Source organism: Convolutriloba macropyga, chromosome 1 (assembly GCF_964194025.1).
Source record: "Convolutriloba macropyga chromosome 1, txConMacr16.3, whole genome shotgun sequence".
Lineage (NCBI taxonomy): Eukaryota > Metazoa > Xenacoelomorpha > Acoela > Convolutidae > Convolutriloba > Convolutriloba macropyga.
In genome coordinates this window covers 78,297,386-78,320,466 of record NC_134468.1, presented here as the reverse complement: position 1 = coordinate 78,320,466, position 23,081 = coordinate 78,297,386, and the positions used below count along the sequence as shown (strand labels likewise).

The 23,081-nt window shown below is 31.2% G+C and overlaps 1 protein-coding gene across 1 annotated transcript in view; it reads right to left on the bottom strand.

Annotated features, from left to right (window-relative positions):
* The window catches only part of LOC142351020 (E3 ubiquitin-protein ligase rnf213-alpha-like), a 157,792-nt gene that overhangs the window by 87,197 nt on the left and 47,514 nt on the right, over positions 1-23,081 (bottom strand). The gene's annotated exons all lie outside the window — the stretch shown is intronic.

The following is a 23,081-nucleotide window of genomic DNA, read 5'->3' as shown; positions in this document are numbered from 1 at the left end:
AGCCCACAAAAAATTACAAAATTTATCCCCCATCCCGCAAACTCACACACACACACCACCACCACCACTACCACCACTACGACTACCAACACCACCACTAATAAAACTTTTTGGTTAAAAAAACATTTTGAAAGGAAAAGCGGTTTTACTTAAGGCCCGTTACAGTTTATGTAGATCTTGTCTGTTTGAAGAAGTTTTGTGGTATAGTTTTTGAGGTGTATGTATTGATAACTTGTAGTGAAAGTTTCATTGTTTTCAAATTACACGCTATTCTTCTGTCAGCCTATAATACAGGTTATTTTTAGGCTGCAGTCAGAAAAAAACTTGTCTTAAAAACTACATTTCGAAAACTTAATCGTAAGCAAAATTTTTAATGTGTTGAATATTTCATTTTTAAATCAAAAGCATATCTCAGAGTGGTGAAATTTTCTATACAATAGCAAAAAAATGGTTTTCAAAGGTTAAGACCAAGAAGAGTTTTAGAATCTATCCGGAGAACGATTAATTTTTCGCTGTGTCACTCTGCTTTCCAATTTGTTTGTGTTAGGAGGTTGGAATTCCCAATTTCTTTAATCAACTACTCGAGAATGTTACAAATTTTCATTCAGTTCTTGGATTGCGTTTCGGGATCTGCTCTGCTACATTTTTTTCTTGAGAGTTGTGTTTACGCAACTCATCGATGATTTTCTGCTTTTGAGACGGGATAATGTGCTAAGACTCAAAGATTTTTCAGTTCGATTGAGTTTATAGGCTACTTTCTGTAGACCATAAGTAAAAACTATATCAAGGTTATTGCGACCCAGCATGAGTTTAGGAGAAAAATTCGATTTTAGCGATTGCGGTTTTGCATCCACTTCTCAGATTTTTGACAAAAAGTTCACACTTTATATTGCTCACAATTTATAAAATTCTTGTGCATTTAACAACTTCCTTTCAATTTGAGAGGTATATGCATTGCTAATGACACCCTGGGGAAGTGATAAAATTTCCACTAATATACTCTAATATACTCACTGCTATACTCGAATTTTTTTTTTGCTTTTATGGAGTTTCTTGAATCGAAAGGTTAATTAAGATCTGCACGAGGGTTGATCGCTGAAAATTAGCAAAAATTATCAATGAAGACAAAAAAACTGTGTATACTTTACTATTAATAAACAAAAAAACAGGACGACAAAAAAACTGAAAAGTCATCGAAAAATAAACATAAAACAAAAATGGCTTGCTTTTTAGTTTAATTTTTGAACAACTCTGGTTAGATACTATTGATTTCAGGATATTGTGATTCATTAGGGATCATGTGATGGATCAAATAATGGATCAAATTGAGGATCAACTTTGTATATTAGAAACAACAAATCAGATTAGAGATCATTAAATTGAGGATATGATGGATCACTTGAGATCATATGATGGATCACATGATGAATGATATTGGAAATCAACTTTGTAAAATAGAATTTTCCACCAATTTTCAAAAGAGAAAACACATGATCAAAACTCAAAGTAAGTCCGCAAAAAAAGACAATGATGGATGTGGGTAAAAACTATTGTAAAAAACAGAATAATTACAAGATATAGTATGATACAAACCGAATGAGTTGAAAACTTTTGTACATTCAAAAACAAAGCGGGAAAACAGTAAGAGAAACAAACAAGAAAATTTTGCGAAAAGCATTATAATCAAATTCGGAGCAACAAATTTACTAACAATCCTAATCTATGGTCATAATATAATACACATGCATAAAAATAACAAAAAGAAAAAGTAAAGTTGTGAAAAATTGTAGAAAATAAAAAATTCGGGGCCAAAATTTTATCCAGTTTGGTGGAAATCATTCTTACGAGCCAATTAAATTGTTGAAAAGAAAGATGAATTGAAAACTAAACAGGAACAATAACAAGCACACAAAACTACTGAACCTCCAGATGAGAAGAAAAAAAAAGTTAATTAAAAAGCTTACAACGAATCAAAAATGACTCAACGGAAGAAAATCACACAAGTCGTTAACACGGTGATAAAACTGCTCAAGAAATTTAACATATACAACCAATAAACCAATGTTGCTCATGTCAATCCTATAAATGACATACTTTATTGCTTCTTTTCCGGATTGCAACTTTCTCAGCAATTGCTGAATTCATTACTCTACTTTTTTTCTTCCATGAAGACTTATGAGATTTATGTGCCACGCAAAGTCGTGTAAGAGCCGATGCTTCCAGCATAAAAATAAAAAAAACAGAGGTACAAGTCTGTTCGTGTATAGATATTGTCACAGTGATGACCGAGTGTATTGAAAAACGTGGTCTAAAAACTCTCATTTTATAAATCACAACGACATAGCTGATTTCCAAACAATCCTGAAAAAAAAAATGAAATGACTTCAACAATAAATTTTGAAATGCTACCCAGATTAAAGTGCGGTTCTCACAGCAAAACCTTTGTTTTGAACTATAAGAAACATCAAAAGACAATAATATTTTGAACTACAAACAACCTTAAAATTTGTGAGTATAATCTCTGATGCACAATTTAGAAGTTAAAGCCAATAATTTAGGCTGAATTATCTTTCTGTTCAAATTGCTGTTTAAATGAAGAGATTTATGAGATTTATTTATTGAGATTTATTATAGCACATAGTACCATTGCTCGATCCACGAGCTATCAAATAGCATGACCAATGTAATAAGACGATCAAATGATTTTTTAACACTCAGGGCTTTCCATTTCAAGGAGTTCTTTCCAAAAAATCTAAATAACTAATACAAAAGCTCATAGAATTGAGCTTTGAATATGACACCAAATCCAGAAAAATGTCTATCAAATTAAGAAACAATTGAACAACAAAAAAATCTAAAGTCTTCCCAAAGTCTGAAATATGTGACGTGGAAGCCGTTCCAATTAAAAGTTGAAAAGCAACAGACTTACCGGACAAAATTTCACAAAAAGCTCAGACGACAAAAAGTACCAATTCAAACCACTAAAAACTATTTTATTTAACATTGAGAACGAAGAGACCTGTCATTAGAGTAACGAGAGTTACTGACTAGAAACCAAACTAAAAATCAACATTGCACTAAAACTAATGATGTCCTGTTAACGTAAGTAGAGCTATCAGCTATATAATCGAACCTTCAATCCGAACAATAAAAAGCAGACTAAACTACTGAACTCTCCAGATGAGAAAAACAAATAAGTTAAATTTAAAAACTTACATCAAATCATAAATGAGTCATTAGAAAAAGACACAAGTCAACAAACAGCGATAAAACCGCTCAAAAAATTGAAAACATGCACCAATGAACCGATGTTTATTATGTCAGTCCTATAAATGACACACTTTACTGCTCTTTATTTCTATAGAGAGCCCACAAGAATTTATTAGTCAGAATTTATTTTTATTAAACAGACTTGATGACATGAGAACAATGTGAAACACAAAAACAGACAGAATTCAAAAAATCTCTAATTTTCAATGAAAAAAAAGGAATAAGAATTCTTTAAAACGATAGATTTGGAATGAAAACTTTAAATGTGGCCTCTCATTGATGAGATTAAATTTCTTGAAAACAAATATTGTCGAGGTTGTTAAAACCGTTAAATATGAAGTGAAAACATTGAACAGACGACACGTTTTGATTTAAAACCAATCTTTCCTGAAATTAGGTTAAACGAAATCAAAAACAAATAGAAAAACCGTCAAAACTAAAGATTTTCCACATTCTCAACAAAATAAAAAAGTGTCTTGTATTGCTAAAACCTTAGATACAAATTGATAAACTGAAAACATTAAAAAAAACAATTATACTTCATGAGAGAGCCAATGAGGCCTGCCAGTGATTGAGGTAAGTAACAAGACAACAGGAATAACAACAAAGACTGGATAAATTCGAAAAGTTTACTTTTATTTCACAAAAAAGCTGCCGAATTGACATAAATCATTATGATCATTAGCAGTGCTCTGAGGAGTACAAAAATGATAGGACATGATAGTACAAAAATGATAGTGATATCTAAATTGTTACAAGATGCAACATCTCATAAATTCTTCTCAAAAATCACCTGCGCCAGTCCCCTCTCAAATAGTAACAACTAACGCGTCCCAAGACATATTAAGCATCCAGAAAGCCATAGAAGCGAAACAATAAAAAAACAATACAAAACTTCTTTTATTTCAGTTTCCTATGATAATAAGTTCCAATGAAATGTTCAAGGGCCTCTTTTCAGCAACGCGTCCCATAGAATAGACTAGACTTAATTTAATGAACTTTTAAAACAAAAATATGACAAAAAAAGAAAATTCGCTTTGATAATGCCGCTTGAGAGCAAAAAATCTCTCACTTAGCAAACATCTGCCTTTCTCTCTTTCTATCAGAACAATGAATCAAAAACCAGTCTAAATCTTCCCTCTTCTTTTGCTCAGAATTTGACACAATTGATTCACTCACAGCAATTGATCTTGCATCCAGTGGAAAGAGAAAACGTAGCCTGCAAATTGCGTGCAAATAGCCGCCATTGACCCCACTGACCGTCCTTAGGATTGAGACAGATAGAACAAATAAGAGAAAACTTGACGACAACCTAATTCGTAAACACATTTAATATTAATGGAATAAGTAAAAGGCTGAGATTATGCCTCATTAGAGAACCAGTGACAACGACCGTTATTGAAAATAAGTAACAGTACAACGAAAGCAACTAGAAAACGAGGAGTAAAAGCATATAATTTTTAAAACAGCATGTGACATAGTCTTTAGAAACTTCTAGATATCAACTAAAACCGGCTTCTCTCACGCCTCATCAAAGAGCCAAAAAATCATTCTTTAGTCCAAGAATACCAACTGATAATTTCATAAAACAAACGAATCCTAAGTCATATAAACCATTAACCGTCTTTGATTATTTACAAAACCCCAACTTTAAATTATTAGAACTAGTGAATAGATATGATAGATAATGATAATGAAACGATATGAAAATAAGAAAAAAGAGCACAAATAGCGGTCAAAGTGCCGCGCGTGAAAAAGAATTGCTTTCAGAATCTGAAAATCTGTTGAAACCAATTTCTCACTCCACTTCAAAAGCTGTTGGATACAATTCCGTTCGCTTTTTCTCTCCCTGCACTAACCAAGCGTGAGTAAAATCACTACTAAAATTTGACCTCTCATTGACAAAAAAGGACAAAAACAGTGAAGAGATAGCCGGAGGAAATCCGGAAACGACTCAAAGAGGCGTCGCAGTCAAAACTGCCTATTCATATCAATCCGACCTAACAAAAAAACTTGAAGAAGCGGAAGTATTCAGAAAATGAAACAAAAAGTACCCCGAAAAAGCAAATAAATTAAAAAAAGAACAATTGCTTTTTTATAATAAAAAACATAACCACAAAAATCTTCCTTCGAGTAAAATCAAAACATCATTGAAACCATTGACAAAAAATGGTTTAAAAAATTTACCATTTTCCATAATTTTTCTGAACAAACACAATATTTGATAACATAAAAACGATAATCATGTGATAATTGAAATACTTTAAGCAGTAGCCTTCTTTTTATATACCAATGAATAATATAATACAAAAGGATAAACAAACAGGCGCTAAAATAACTGCGCTAAAAACCGCAAATCAGCGGGACCAAAAATTGCTCAAAACTAGGATTAATAAAAAATACCACCGAAACGTTTAAAGTTCTGATGATAGACCACTAAATCTGAAAAAAAAAACAAAACAAAACTGACTGAAAAAAACGCAAGTGAAAAACAATCCACTCACTCACAGAAAAACTAATTTTTACAACTCGATTACTCGCTGTCTCAAAAACAGCAGTACAAAAAAATACCCGCGTTTTTGGGAAGAAAATAAAAAAAATGGTTCAAAATATTAAGGCGCTAAGAAACCGCAAGACAGCTGAAAAAAATCAAAAATTTCTCAAAACTCGGATTAAAAAAAAATCATCGAAACGTTTAAAGTTTTAATGATAGACCACTAAACCTGGAAAAAAAACAAAACTGGCTGACAAAGGTGCACGTGAAAAACAATCCACTCGCTCACAGAAAAATTAACGTTTACAACTCGTTTACTCGCTGTCTCAAAAACAGCAGTACGAGAAAATACCCGCGTTTTGGTAAGAAAATGACAAAAAATGGATTAAAAGTTTATTATTTTCCTTTATTTTTGTCAGAACAATATTCATGTGATAACTGAAATACTTTGAGCAGTATGCTTTTTTTATATCCCAATGAATGATGTAAAACAGAATGATAACCAAACAGGCGCTAAAACAACTGCGCTAGAAACCGCGAGACAACTGAAAAAAATCAAAAATTTCTCAAAACTCGGATTAATAAAAAATATCATCGAAACGTTTAGAGTTTTGATGATAGACCACTAAACCTGAAAAAAAACAAAACTGATTAAAAAAGGCGCACGTGAAAAAAAACAATCCTCTCTCTCACACAAAAGATAAATTTTACAATTCGATTTTTCGCTCTCTCAAAAACAGCAGTATGAAAAAAACCCATGTTTTTAGAAGAAATTGACAAAAAATAGTTTAAAAGTTTGTCAATTTACATCATTTTTCTCAACAAACACAATGTTTGATACAATAAAAACGATATTCATGTGATAACTGAAATAATTTGAGCAGTATGCTTCTTTTTATATCCCAATGAATGATATAATAAAGAATGATGACAAAACAGGCGCTAAAACAACTGCGCTAAAAACCGCAAGACAGCTGAAAACAATCAAAAATTTCTCAAAACTCTTAATAATAAGAATATATATCATCGACATTTGAAGTTTTGGTGATACACCACTAAACCTGAAAAAACAAAACCAAAACTGATTGACGAAGACGCACGTGAAAAAAACAATCCGCTCGCTCACAGCAAAGATAAATTTTACATCTCGATTTTTCGCTCTCTCAAAAACAGCAGTATGAAAAAAAACCCATGTTTGTAGAAGAAATTGACAAAAAATGGTTTAAAAATTTATCATATTCCATCATTTTTCTCAACAAACACAAAATTTGATACCATAAAAACGATATTCATGTGATAACTGAAATACTTTGAGCAGTATGCTTTTCTTTATATCCCAATGAATGATATAATGCTAAATGATGACCAAACAGGCGCTAAAACAACTGCGCTAGAAACCGCAAGACAGCTGAAAAAAATCAAAAATTTCTCAAAACTCGGATTAAAAAAAATCATCGAAACGTGTAAAGTTTTAATGATAGACCACTAAACCTGGAAAAAAACAAAACTGGCTGACAAAGGTGCACGTGAAAAACAATCCACTCGCTCACAGAAAAATTAACGTTTACAACTCGTTTACTCGCTGTCTCAAAAACAGCAGCACGAAAAAATACCCGCGTTTTGGTAAGAAAATGACAAAAAATGGATTAAAAGTTTATTATTTTCCTTTATTTTTCTCAGAACAATATTCATGTGATAACTGAAATACTTTGAGCAGTATGCTTTTTTTATATCCCAATGAATGATGTAAAACAGAATGATAACCAAACAGGCGCTAAAACAACTGCGCTAGAAACCGAGAGACAACTGAAAAAAATCAAAAATTTCTCAAAACTCGGATTAATAAAAAATATCATCGAAACGTTTAGAGTTTTGATGATAGACCACTAAACCTGAAAAAAACAAAACTGATTGACAAAGGCGCACGTGAAAAAACAATTCTCACTCTCACACAAAAGATAAATTTTACAATTCGATTTTTCGCTCTCTCAAAAACAGCAGTATGAAAAAAACCCATGTTTTTAGAAGAAATTGACAAAAAATAGTTTAAAAGTTTGTCAATTTACATCATTTTTCTTAACAAACACAAAATTTGATACAATAAAAACGATATTCATGTGATAACTGAAAAAATTTGAGCAGTATGCTTCTTTTTATATCCCGATGAATGATATAATAAAGAATGATGACAAAACAGGCGCTAAAACAACTGCGCTAAAAACCGCAAGACAGCTGAAAACAATCAAAAATTTCTCAAAACTCTTAATAATAAGAATATATATCATCGACATTTGAAGTTTTGCTGATACACCACTAAACCTGAAAAAACAAAACCAAAACTGATTGACGAAGACGCACGTGAAAAAAACAATCCGCTCGCTCACAGCAAAGATAAATTTTACATCTCGATTTTTCGCTCTCTCAAAAACAGCAGTATGAAAAAAAACCCATGTTTGTAGAAGAAATTGACAAAAAATGGTTTAAAAATTTATCATATTCCATCATTTTTCTCAACAAACACAAAATTTGATACCATAAAAACGATATTCATGTGATAACTGAAATACTTTGAGCAGTATGCTTTTCTTTATATCCCAATGAATGATATAATGCTAAATGATGACCAGACAGGCGCTAAAACAACTGCGCTAAAAACCGCAAGACAGCTGAAAATAATCAAAAAATTCTCAAAACTCGTATTAATAAAATTATATCATCGAAACTTTTGAAGTTTTGATGATACACCATTAAACCTGAAAAAACAAAACCAAACTAATTGACAAAGACGCACGTGAAGAACATTCCGCTCAGAGCAAACAATTTTTACAACTCGCTTTCTCGCTCTCTCAAAAACAGCGGTACGAAAAGAAAACCAAGTTTTTGGAAAAACTTGACAAAAATTTTTAAAAATTTATCATTTTACATCATTTTTCTCAACAAACACAATACTTGATACAATAAAAACAATATTCATGTGATAACTGAAATACTTTGAGCAGTATGCTTCTTTTTATATCCCAATGAATGATATAATACAGAATGATGACCAAACAGGCGCTAAAACAACTGCGCCAAAAACCGCAAGACAGCTGAAAACAATCAAAAATTTCTCAAAACTCGTAATAAAAAAAATATCATCGAAACATTTGAAGTTTTGGTGATACACCACTAAACCTGAAAAAACAAAACCAAAACTGATTGACGAAGACGCACGTGAAAAAAACAATCCGCTCGCTCACAGCAAAGATAAATTTTACAACTCGATTTTTCGCTCTCTCAAAAACAGCAGTATGAAACAAAAACACATGTTTGTAGAAGAAATTGACAAAAAATGGTTTAAAAAATTATCAGTTCCATCATTTTTCTCAACAAACACAATATTTGATACCATAAAAACGATATTCATGTGATAACTGAAATACTTTGAGCAGTATGCTTTTCTTTATATCCCAATGAGTGATATAATACAAAATGATGACCAAACAGGCGCTAAAACAACTGCGCTAAAAACCGCAAGACAGCTGAAAATAATCAAAAAATTCTCAAAACTCGTATTAATAAAAATATATCATCGAAACTTTTGAAGTTTTGATGATACACCACTAAACCTGAAAAAACAAAACCAAACTAACTGACAAAGACGCACGCGAAAAACAATCCGCTCAGAGCAAACAATTTTTACAACTCGATTTCTCGCTCTCTCAAAAACAGCAGTACGAAAAGAAAACCAAGTTTTTGGAAAAACTTGACGACAATTTTTAAAAATTTATCATTTTACATCATTTTTCTCAACAAACACAATACTTGATACAATAAAAACAATATTCATGTGATAACTGAAATACTTTGAGCAGTATGCTTCTTTTTATATCCCAATGAATGATATAATACAGAATGATGACCAAACAGGCGCTAAAACAACTGCGCCAAAAACCGCAAGACAGCTGAAAACAATCAAAAATTTCTCAAAAGTCGCAATAAAAAATATCATCGAAACAATTGAAGTTTTGGTGATACACCACTAAACCTGAAAAAACAGAACCAAAACTGATTGACAAAGACGCACGTGAAAAAAAACAATCCGCTCGCTCACAGCAAAGATAAATTTTACAACTCGATTTTTCGCTCTCTCAAAAACAGCAGTATGAAAAAAACACATGTTTGTAGAAGAAATTGACAAAAAATGGTTTAAAAATTTATCAAATTCCATCATTTTTCTCAACAAACACAATATTTGATACCATAAAAACGATATTCATGTGATAATTGAAATACTTTGAGCAGTTTGCTTTTCTTTATATCCCAATGAATGATATAATACAGAAGGATGACCAAACAGGCGCTAAAACAACTGCGCTAAAAACCGCAAGACAGCTAAAAACAATCAAAAATTTCTCAAAACTCGTAATAAAAAAAATATCATCCAAACATTTGAAGAATTGGTGATACACCACTAAACCTGAAAAAACAAAACCAAAACTGATTGACAAAGACGCACGTGAAAAAAACAATCCGCTCGCTCACAGCAAAGATAAATATTACAACTCGATTTTTCGCTCTCTCAAAAACAGCAGTATGAAAAAATCCCATGTTTGTAGAAGAAATTGACAAAAAATGGTTTAAAAATTTATCATATTCCATCATTTTTCTCAACAAACACAATATTTGATACCATAAAAACGATATTCATGTGACAACTGAAAAACTTTGAGCAGTATGATTTTCTTTATATCCCAATGAGTGATATAATACAAAATGATGACCAAACAGGCGCTAAAACAACTGCGCTAAAAACCGTAAGACAGCTGAAAACAATCAAAAATTTCTCAAAACTCGTAATAAAAAAAATATCATCGAAACATTTGAAGTTTTGGTGATATACCACTAAACCTGAAAAAACAAAACCAAAACTGATTGACAAAGACGCACGTGAAAAAAACAATCCGCTCGCTCACAGCAAAGATAAATATTACAACTCGATTTTTCGCTCTCTCAAAAACAGCAGTATGAAAAAATCCCATGTTTGTAGAAGAAATTGACAAAAAATGGTTTAAAAATTTATCATATTCCATCATTTTTCTCAACAAACACAATATTTGATACCATAAAAACGATATTCATGTGACAACTGAAAAACTTTGAGCAGTATGATTTTCTTTATATCCCAATGAGTGATATAATACAAAATGATGACCAAACAGGCGCTAAAACAACTGCGCTAAAAACCGCAAAACAGCTGAAAACAATCAAAAATTTCTCAAAACTCGTATTAATAAAAATATATCATCGAAATTTTTGAAGTTTTGGTGATACACCACTAAACCTGAAAAAACAGAACCAAAACTGATTGACAAAGACGCACGTGAAAAAAAAAACAATCCGCTCGCTCACAGCAAAGATAAATTTTACAACTCGATTTTTCGCTCTCTCAAAAACAGCAGTATGAAAAAAACACATGTTTGTAGAAGAAATTGACAAAAAATGGTTTAAAAATTTATCAAATTCCATCATTTTTCTCAACAAACACAATATTTGATACCATAAAAACGATATTCATGTGATAATTGAAATACTTTGAGCAGTTTGCTTTTCTTTATATCCCAATGAATGATATAATACAGAATGATGACCAAACAGGCGCTAAAACAACTGCGCTAAAAACCGCAAGACAGCTAAAAACAATCAAAAATTTCTCAAAACTCGTAATAAAAAAAATATCATCCAAACATTTGAAGAATTGGTGATACACCACTAAACCTGAAAAAACAAAACCAAAACTGATTGACAAAGACGCACGTGAAAAAAACAATCCGCTCGCTCACAGCAAAGATAAATATTACAACTCGATTTTTCGCTCTCTCAAAAACAGCAGTATGAAAAAATCCCATGTTTGTAGAAGAAATTGACAAAAAATGGTTTAAAAATTTATCATATTCCATCATTTTTCTCAACAAACACAATATTTGATACCATAAAAACGATATTCATGTGACAACTGAAAAACTTTGAGCAGTATGATTTTCTTTATATCCCAATGAGTGATATAATACAAAATGATGACCAAACAGGCGCTAAAACAACTGCGCTAAAAACCGCAAAACAGCTGAAAACAATCAAAAATTTCTCAAAACTCGTATTAATAAAAATATATCATCGAAATTTTTGAAGTTTTGGTGATACACCACTAAACCTGAAAAAACAGAACCAAAACTGATTGACAAAGACGCACGTGAAAAAAAAACAATCCGCTCGCTCACAGCAAAGATAAATTTTACAACTCGATTTTTCGCTCTCTCAAAAACAGCAGTATGAAAAAAACACATGTTTGTAGAAGAAATTGACAAAAAATGGTTTAAAAATTTATCAAATTCCATCATTTTTCTCAACAAACACAATATTTGATACCATAAAAACGATATTCATGTGATAATTGAAATACTTTGAGCAGTTTGCTTTTCTTTATATCCCAATGAATGATATAATACAGAATGATGACCAAACAGGCGCTAAAACAACTGCGCTAAAAACCGCAAGACAGCTAAAAACAATCAAAAATTTCTCAAAACTCGTAATAAAAAAAATATCATCCAAACATTTGAAGAATTGGTGATACACCACTAAACCTGAAAAAACAAAACCAAAACTGATTGACAAAGACGCACGTGAAAAAAACAATCCGCTCGCTCACAGCAAAGATAAATTTTACAACTCGATTTTTCGCTCTCTCAAAAACAGCAGTATGAAAAAATCCCATGTTTGTAGAAGAAATTGACAAAAAATGGTTTAAAAATTTATCATATTCCATCATTTTTCTCAACAAACACAATATTTGATACCATAAAAACGATATTCATGTGACAACTGAAAAACTTTGAGCAGTATGATTTTCTTTATATCCCAATGAGTGATATAATACAAAATGATGACCAAACAGGCGCTAAAACAACTGCGCTAAAAACCGCAAAACAGCTGAAAACAATCAAAAATTTCTCAAAACTCGTATTAATAAAAATATATCATCGAAATTTTTGAAGTTTTGATGATACACCACTAAACATGAAAAAACAAAACCAAACTAATTGACAAAGACGCACGTGAAAAACAATCCGCCCAGAGCAAACAATTTTTACAACTCGATTTCTCGCTCTCTCAAAAACAGCAGTACGAAAAGAAAACCAAGTTTTTGGAAGAACTTGAAAAATTTTTAAAAATTTATCATTTTACATCATTTTTCTCAACAAACACAATACTTGATACAATAAAAACAATATTCATGTGATAACTGAAATACTTTGAGCAGTATGCTTCTTTTTATATCCCAATGAATGATATAATACAGAATGATGACCAAACAGGCGCTAAAACAACTGCGCTAAAAACCGCAAGACAGCTGAAAACAATCAAAAATTTCTCAAAACTCGTAATAAAAAAAATATCATCGAAACATTTGAAGAATTGGTGATATACCACTAAACCTGAAAAAACAAAACCAAAACTGATTGACAAAGACGCACGTGAAAAAAACAATCCGCTCGCTCAGAGCAAAGATAAATTTTACAACTCGATTTTTCGCTCTCTCAAAAACAGCAGTATGAAAAAATCCCATGTTTGCAGAAGAAATTGACAACAAATGGTTTAAAAATTTATCATATTCCATCATTTTTCTCAACAAACACAATATTTGATACCATAAAAACGATATTCATGTGATAACTGAAATACTTTGAGCAGTATGCTTTTCTTTATATCCCAATGAGTGATATAATACAAAATGATGACCAAACAGGCGCTAAAACAACTGCGCTAAAAACCGCAAAACAGCTGAAAACAATCAAAAATTTCTCAAAACTCGTATTAATAAAAATATATCATCGAAATTTTTGAAATTTTGATGATACACCACTAAACCTGAAAAAACAAAACCAAACTAATTGACAAAGACGCACGTGAAAAACAATCCGCTCAGAGCAAACAATTTTTACAACTCGATTTCTCGCTCTCTCAAAAACAGCAGTACGAAAAGAAAACCAAGTTTTTGGAAAAACTTGACAAAAAGATTTAAAAATTTATTATTTTACATCATTTTTCTCAACAAACACAATACTTGATACAATAAAAACGATATTCATGTGATAACTGAAATACTTTGAGCAGTATGCTTCTTTTTATATCCCAATGAATGATATAATACAGAATGATGACCAAACAGGCGCTAAAACAACTGCGCTAAAAACCGCAAGACAGCTGAAAACAATCAAAAATTTCTCAAAACTCGTAATAAAAAAAATATCATCGAAACTTTTGAAGTTTTGGTGATACACCATTAGACCTGAAAAAACAAAACCAAACTAATTGACAATGACGCACGTGAAAAACAATCCGCTCAGAGCAAACAATTTTTACAACTCGCTTTCTCGCTCTCTCAAAAACAGCAGTACGAAAAGAAACCCAAGTTTTTGGAAAAACTTGACAAAAAATTTTAAAAATTTATTATTTTACATCATTTTTCTCAACAAATACAATACTTGATACAATAAAAACGATATTCATGTGATAACTGAAAGACTTTGAGCAGTATGCTTCTTTTTATATCCCAATGAATGATATAATACAGAATGATGACCAAACAGGCGCTAAAACAACTGCGCTAAAAACCGCAAGACAGCTGAAAACAATCAAAAATTTCTCAAAACTCGTAATAAAAAAAATATCATCGAAACTTTTGAAGTTTTGATGATACACCATTAAACCTGAAAAAACAAAAACAAACTAATTGACAAAGACGCACGTGAAGAACATTCCGCTCAGAGCAAACAATTTTTACAACTCGCTTTCTCGCTCTCTCAAAAACAGCAGTACGAAAAGAAACCCAAGTTTTTGGAAAAATTTGACAAAAAATTTTAAAAATTTATTATTTTACATCATTTTTCTCAACAAACACAATACTTGATACAATAAAAACGATATTCATGTGATAACTGAAATACTTTGAGCAGTATGCTTCTTTTTATATACCAATGAATGATCTAATACAGAATGATGACCAAACAGGCGCTAAAACAACTGCGCTAAAAACCGCAAGACAGCTGAAAACAATCAAAAATTTCTCAAAACTCGTAATAAAAAAATATCATCGAAACATTTGAAGTTTTGGTGATACACCACTAAACCTGAAAAAACAAAACCAAAACTTATTGACAAAGACGCATGTGAAAAAAACAATCCGCTCGCTCATAGCAAAGATAAATTTTACAACTCGATTTTTCGCTCTCTCAAAAACAGCAGTATGGAAAAAAACCCATGTTTGTATAAGAAATTGACAAAAAATGGTTTAAAGATTTATCATATTCCATCATTTTTCTCAACAAACACAATATTTGACACCATAAAAACGATATTCATGTGATAACTGAAATACTTTGAGCAGTATGCTTTTCTTTATGTCCCAATGAATGATATAATACAAAATGATGACCAAACAGACGCTAAAACAACTGCGCTAAAAACCGCAAAACAGCTGAAAACAATCAAAAATTTCTCAAAACTCGTATTAATAAAAATATATTATCAAAATTTTTGAAGTTTTGATGATACACCACTAAACCTGAAAAAACAAAACCAAACTAATTGACAAAGACGCACGTGAAAAACAATCCGCTCAGAGCAAACCATTTTTACAACTCGATTTCTCGCTCTCTCAAAAACAACAGTACGAAAAGAAAACCAAGTTTTTGGAAAAACTTGACAAAAAATTTTAAAAATTTATTACTTTACATCATTTTTCTCAACAAATACAATACTTGATACAATAAAAACGATATTCATGTGATAACTGAAAGACTTTGAGCAGTATGCTTCTTTTTATATCCCAATGAATGTTATAATACAGAATGATGGCCAAACAGGCGCTAAAACAACTGCGCTAAAAACCGCAAGACAGCTGAAAACAATCAAAAATTTCTCAAAACTCTTAATAAAAAAATTATCATCGAAACATTTGAAGAATTGGTGATACACCACTAAACCTGAAAAAACAAAACCAAAACTGATTGACAAAGACGCACGTGAAAAAAACAATGCGCTCGCTCACAGCAAAGATAAATTTTACATGTCGATTTTTCGCTCTCTCAAAAACAGCAGTATGAAAAAAACCCATGTTCTTAGAAGAAATTGACAAAAAATGGTTTAAAAATTTATCATATTCCATCATTTTTCTCAACAAACACAATATTTGATACCATAAAAACGATATTCATGTGATAACTGAAATACTTTGAGCAGTATGCTTTTCCTTATATCCCAATGAGTGATATAATACAAAATGATGACCGAACAGGCGCTAAAACAACTGCGCTAAAAACCGCAAGACAGCTGAAAACAATCAAAAATTTCTCAAAACTCGTAATAAAAAAAAATATCATCGAAACATTTGAAGAATTGGTGATACACCACTAAACCTGAAAAAACAAAACCAAAACTGATTGACAAAGACGCACGTGAAAAAAACAATCCGCTCGCTCACAGCAAAGATAAATTTTACAACTCGATTTTTCGCTCTCTTAAAAACAGCAATATGAAAAAATCCCATGTTTGTATAAGAAATTGACAAAAAATGGTTTAAAAAATTATCATATTCCATCATTTTTCTCAACAAACACAAAATTTGATACCATAAAAACGATATTCATGTGATAACTGCAATACTTTGAGCAGTATGCTTTTCTTTATATCCCAATGAGTGATATAATACAAAATGATGACCAAACAGGCGCTAAAACAACTGCGCTAAAAACCGCAAGACAGCTGAAAACAATCAAAAATTTCTCAAAACTCGTAATAAAAAAAAATCATCGGAACATTTGAAGTTTTGGTGATACACCACTAAACCTGAAAAAACAAAAGCAAAACTGATTGACAAAGACGCATGTGAAAAAAACAATCCGCTCGCTCATAGCAAAGATAAATTTTACAACTCGATTTTTCGCTCTCTCAAAAACAGCAGTATGGAAAAAAACCCATGTTTGTATAAGAAATTGACAAAAAATGGTTTAAAAATTTATCATATTCCATTATTTTTCTCAACAAACACAATATTTGATACCATAAAAACGATATTCATGTGATAACTGAAATACTTTGAGCAGTATGCCTTTCTTTATGTCCCAATGAGTGATATAATACAAAATGATGACCAAACAGGCGCTAAAACAACTGCGCTAAAAACCGCAAGACAGCTGAAAACAATCAAAAATTTCTCAAAACTCGTAATAAAAAAAATCATCGGAACATTTGAAGTTTTGGTGATACACCACTAAACCTGAAAAAACAAAAGCAAAACTGATTGACAAAGACGCATGTGAAAAAAACAATCCGCTCGCTCATAGCAAAGATAAATTTTACAACTCGATTTTTCGCTCTCTCAAAAACAGCAGTATGGAAAAAAACCCATGTTTGTATAAGAAATTGACAAAAAATGGTTTAAAAATTTATCATATTCCATTATTTTTCTCCACAAACACAATATTTGATACCATAAAAACGATATTCATGTGATAACTGAAATACTTTGAGCAGTATGCCTTTCTTTATGTCCCAATGAGTGATATAATACAAAATGATGACCAAACAGGCGCTAAAACAACTGCGCTAAAAACCGCAAGACAGCTGAAAACAATCAAAAATTTCTCAAAACTCGTAATAAAAAAAATCATCGGAACATTTGAAGTTTTGGTGATACACCACTAAACCTGAAAAAACAAAACCAAAACTGATTGACGAAGACGCACGTGAAAAAAACAATCCGCTCGCTCACAGCAAAGATAAATTTTACAACTCGATTTTTCGCTCTCTCAAAAACAGCAGTATGAAACAAAAACACATGTTTGTAGAAGAAATTGACAAAAAATGGTTTAAAAAATTATCAGTTCCATCATTTTTCTCAACAAACACAATATTTGATACCATAAAAACGATATTCATGTGATAACTGAAATACTTTGAGCAGTATGCCTTTCTTTATGTCCCAATGAATGATATAATACAAAATGATGACCAAACAGGCGCTAAAACTGCGCTAAAAACCGCAAAACAGCTGAAAAAAAAATCAAAAATAGCTCAAAACTCGTGTTAATAAAAATATATAATCGAATCATTTGAAGTTTTGGTGATACACCACTAAAAGTGGAAAAACAAAGCCAAAACTGATTGACAAAGACGCACGTGAAAAACAATCCGCTCAGAGCAAACAATTTTTACAACTCGATTTATCGCTCTCTCAAAAACAGCAGTACGAAAAGAAAACCAAGTTTTTGGAAAAACTTGACAAAAAATTTTAAAAATTTATCATTTTACATCATTTTTCTCAACAAACACAATACTTGATACAACAACAACGATATTCATGTGATAACTGAAATACTTTGAGCAGTATATATCCCAATGAATGATATAATACAGAATGATGACCAAACAGGCGCTAAAACAACTGCGCTAAAAACCGCAAGACAGCTGAAGACAATCAAAAATTTCTCAAAACTCGTAATAACAAAAATATCATCGAAACATTTAAAGTTTTGGTGATACACCACTAAACCTGAAAAAACAAAACCAAAACTGATTGACAAAGACGCACGTGAAAAAAACAATGCGCTCGCTCACAGCAAAAATAAATTTTACAACTCGATTTTTCGCTCTCTCAAAAACAGCAGTATGAAAAAAACCCATGTTTGTAGAAGAAATTAACAAAAGATGGTTTAAAAATTTATCATATTCCATCATTTTTCTCAACAAACACAATATTTGATACCATAAAAACGATATTCATGTGATAACTGAAATACTTTGAGCAGTATGCTTCTTTTTATATCCCAGGGAATGATATAATACAGAATGATGACCAAACAGGCGCTAAAACAACTGCGCTAAAAACCGTAAGACAGCTGAAAACAATCAAAAATTTCTCAAAACTCGTAATAAAAAAAATATCATCGAAACATTTGAAGTTTTGGTGATATACCACTAAACCTGAAAAAACAAAACCAAAACTGATTGACAAAGACGCACGTGAAAAAAACAATCCGCTCGCTCACAGCAAAGATAAATTTTACAACTCGAAATTTCGCTCTCTCAAAAACAGCAGTATGAAAAAAACCCATGTTTGTAGAAGAAATTGACAAAAAATGGTTTAAAAATTTATCATATTCCATCATTTTTCACACAAAACACAATATTTGATACCATAAAAACGATATTCATGTGATAACTGAAATACTTTGAGCAGTATGCTTTTCTTTATATCCCAATGAATGACATAATACAAAATGATGACCAAACAGGCGCTAAAACAACTGCGCTAAAAACCGCAAAACAGCTGAAAAAAATTCAAAAATTTCTCAAAACTCGGATTAATAAAAAATATCATCGAAATGTTTAGAGTTTTGATGATAGACCACTAAACCTGAAAAAAAAACAAAACTGATTGACAAAGGCGCACGTGAAAGAAACAATCATCTCTCTCACAGAAAAGATAAATTTTACAATTCGATTTTTCGCTCTCTCAAAAACAGCAATATGAAAAAAACCCATGTTTTTAGAAGAAATTGACAAAAAAAATGTTTAAAAATTTGTCAATTTACATCATTTTTCTCAACAAACACAATATTTGATCCAATAAAAACGATATTCATGTGATAACTGAAATAATTTGAGCAGTACGCTTCTTTTTATATCCCAATGAATGAAATAATAAAGAATGATGACCAAAAAGGCGCTAAAACAACTGCGCTAAAAACCGCAAGACAGCTGAAAACAATCAAAAATTTCTCAAAACTCGTAATAATAAAGTATATCATCGAAACATTTGAAGTTTTGGTGATACACCACTAAACCTGAAAAAACAAAACCAAAACTGATTGACAAAAAAGACGCACGTGAAAAAAAACAATCCGCTCGCTCACAGCAAAGATAAATTTTACATCTCGATTTTTCGCTCTCTCAAAAACAGCAGTATGAAAAAAACCCATGTTTTTAGAAGAAATTGCCAAAAAATGGTTTAAAAATTTATCATATTCCATCATTTTTCTCAACAAACACAATATTTGATACCATAAAAAAATATTCATGTGATAACTGAAATACTTTGAGCAGTATGCTTTTCTTTATATCCCAATGGATGATATAATGCAAAATGATGACCAAACAGGCGCTAAGACAACTGCGCTAAAAACCGCAAGACAGCTGAAAACAATCAAAAATTTCTCAAAAGTCGCAATAAAAAAATATCATCGAAACAATTGAAGTTTTGGTGATACACCACTAAACCTGAAAAAACAGAACCAAAACTAATTGACAAAGACGCACGTGAAAAACAATCCGCTCAGAGCAAACAATTTTTACAACTCGATTTCTCGCTCTCTCAAAAACAGCAGTACGAAAAGAAAACCAACTTTTTGGAAAAACTTGACAAAAAAATTTAAAAATTTATCATTTTAAATCATTTTTCTCAACAAACACAATACTTGATACAATAAAAACGATATTCATGTGATAACTGAAATACTTTGAGCAGTATGCTTCTTTTTATATCCCAATGAATGATATAATACAGAATGATGACCAAACAGGCGCTAAAACAACTGCGCTAAAAACCGCAAGACAGCTGAAAACAATCAAAAATTTCTCAAAACTCGTAATAAAAAATATATCATCGAAACATTTAAAGTTTTGGTGATACACCACTAAACCTGAAAAAAACAAAACCAAAACTGATTGACAAAGACGCACGTGAAAAAAACAATCCGCTCGCTCACAGCAAAGATAAATTTTACAACTCGATTTTTCGCTCTCTCAAAAACAGCAGTATGAAAAAAAACCATGTTTTTAGAAGAAATTGACAAAAAGTGGTTTAAAAAATTATCATATTCCATCATTTTTCTCAACAAACACAATAATTGATACCATAAAAACAATATTCATGTGATAACTGAAATACTTTGAGCAGTATGAAAAACAGCAGTATGAAAAAAACCATGTTTTTTGAAAAAATTGACAAAAAATGGTTTAAAAATTTATCATATTCCATCAATTTTCTCAACAAACACAATAATTGATACCATAAAAACGACATTCATGTGATAACTGAAATACTTTGAGCAGTATGCTTTTCTTTATATCCCAATGAATGACATAATACAAAATGATGACCAAACAGGCGCTAAAACAACTGCGCTAAAAACCGCAAAACAGGTGAAAAAAAAATCAAAAATTTCTCAAAACTCGGATTAATAAAAAATATCATCGAAACTTTTAAAGTTTTAATGATAGACCACTAAACCTGGAAAAAAAACAAAACTGGCTGACAAAGCTGCACGTCAAAAGCAATCCACTCGCTCACAAAAACATTTTTTAGAACTCGATTTCCCGCTCTCTCAAAAACAGCAGTACGCAACGAAACCGCGTTTTGGAAAAAATTCACGAAAAAAAGTTAAAAAAATTATCATTTTCCATCATTTTCCCCAACAAACACAATATTTGATACCATAAAAACGATATTCATGTGAATACTGAAATATTTTGAGCAGCAGGCTTCTTTTTAAAACCCCAATGATTGATATAATACAAAATGATGAACAAACAGGCGCTAAAACAACTGCGCTAAAATTCGCAAAACAGCTGAAAACATCAAAAATTGCTAAAAACTTGGATTAATAAAAAAAATATCATCGAAACGTTGAAATTTTTGATGATAGACCACAAAACCTGAACAAAAAAAACACAGACTGATTGAAAAAGGCGCGCTTGAAAAACGATCCGCTCGCTCACAGAAAAATTATTTACAACTCGAGTTCTCACTCTCACAAAACAGCAGTACGAAAAAAAATACCCGCGTTTTTGGAAGCGATTGACAAAAAGTGGTTTGAAAAAATTATCATTTTCCTTCATTTTTCTCAACAAACACAATATTTGATAATAAAAACGATATTAATGTGATAACTGTAATACTTTGAGCAGTTTCCTTTTCTTTATATCCCAATGAATGATATAATAAAGAATGATGACAAAACAGGCGCTAAAACAACTGCGCTAAAAACCGCAAGACAGCTGAAAACAATCAAAAATTTCTCAAAACTCTTAATAATAAGAATATATATCATCGAAACATTTGAAGTTTTGGTGATACACCACTAAACCTGAAAAAACAAAACCAAAACTGATTGACGAAGACGCACGTGAAAAAAACAATCCGCTCGCTCACAGCAAAGATAAATTTTACATCTCGATTTTTCGCTCTCTCAAAAACAGCAGTATGAAAAAAACCCATGTTTGTAGAAGAAATTGACAAAAAATGGTTTAAAAATTTATCATATTCCATCATTTTTCTCAACAAACACAATATTTGATACCATAAAAACAGTATTCATGTGAAAGCTGAAATACTTTGAGCAGTATGCTTTTCTTTATATCCCAATGAATGATATAATGCAAAATGATGACCAAACAGGCGCTAAAACAACTGCGCTAAAAACCGCAAGACAGCTAAAAATAATCAAAAATTTCTCAAAACTTGTATTAATAAAAACATATCATCGAAACTTTTGAAGTTTTGGTGATACACCACTAAACCTGAAAAAAACAAAACCAAAACTGATTGACAAAGACGCACGTGAAAAAAACAATCCGCTCGCTCACAGCAAAGATAAATTTTACAACTCGATTTTTCGCTCTCTCAAAAACAGCAGTATGAAAAAAAACATGTTTTTAGAAGAAATTGACAAAAAGGGGTTTAAAAATTTATCATATTCCATCATTTTTCTCAACAAACACAATAATTGATACCATAAAAACGATATTCATGTGGTAACTGAAATACTTTGAGCAGTATGAAAAACAGCAGTATGAAAAAAACCATGTTTTTAGAAGAAATTGACAAAAAATGGTTTAAAAATTTATCATATTCCATCAATTTTCTCAACAAACACAATAATTGATACCATAAAAACGACATTCATGTGATAACTGAAATACTTTGAGCAGTATGCTTTTCTTTATATCCCAATGAATGACATAATACAAAATGATGACCAAACAGGGGCTAAAACAACTGCGCTAAAAACCGCAAAACAGGTGAAAAAAAATCAAAAAATTCTCAAAACTCGGATTAATAAAAAATATCATCGAAACTTTTAAAGTTTTGATGATAGACCACTAAACCTGGAAAAAAAACAAAACTGGCTGACAAAGGTGCACGTCAAAAGCAATCCACTCGCTCACAAAAACATTTTTTAGAACTCGATTTCCCGCTCTCTCAAAAACAGCAGTA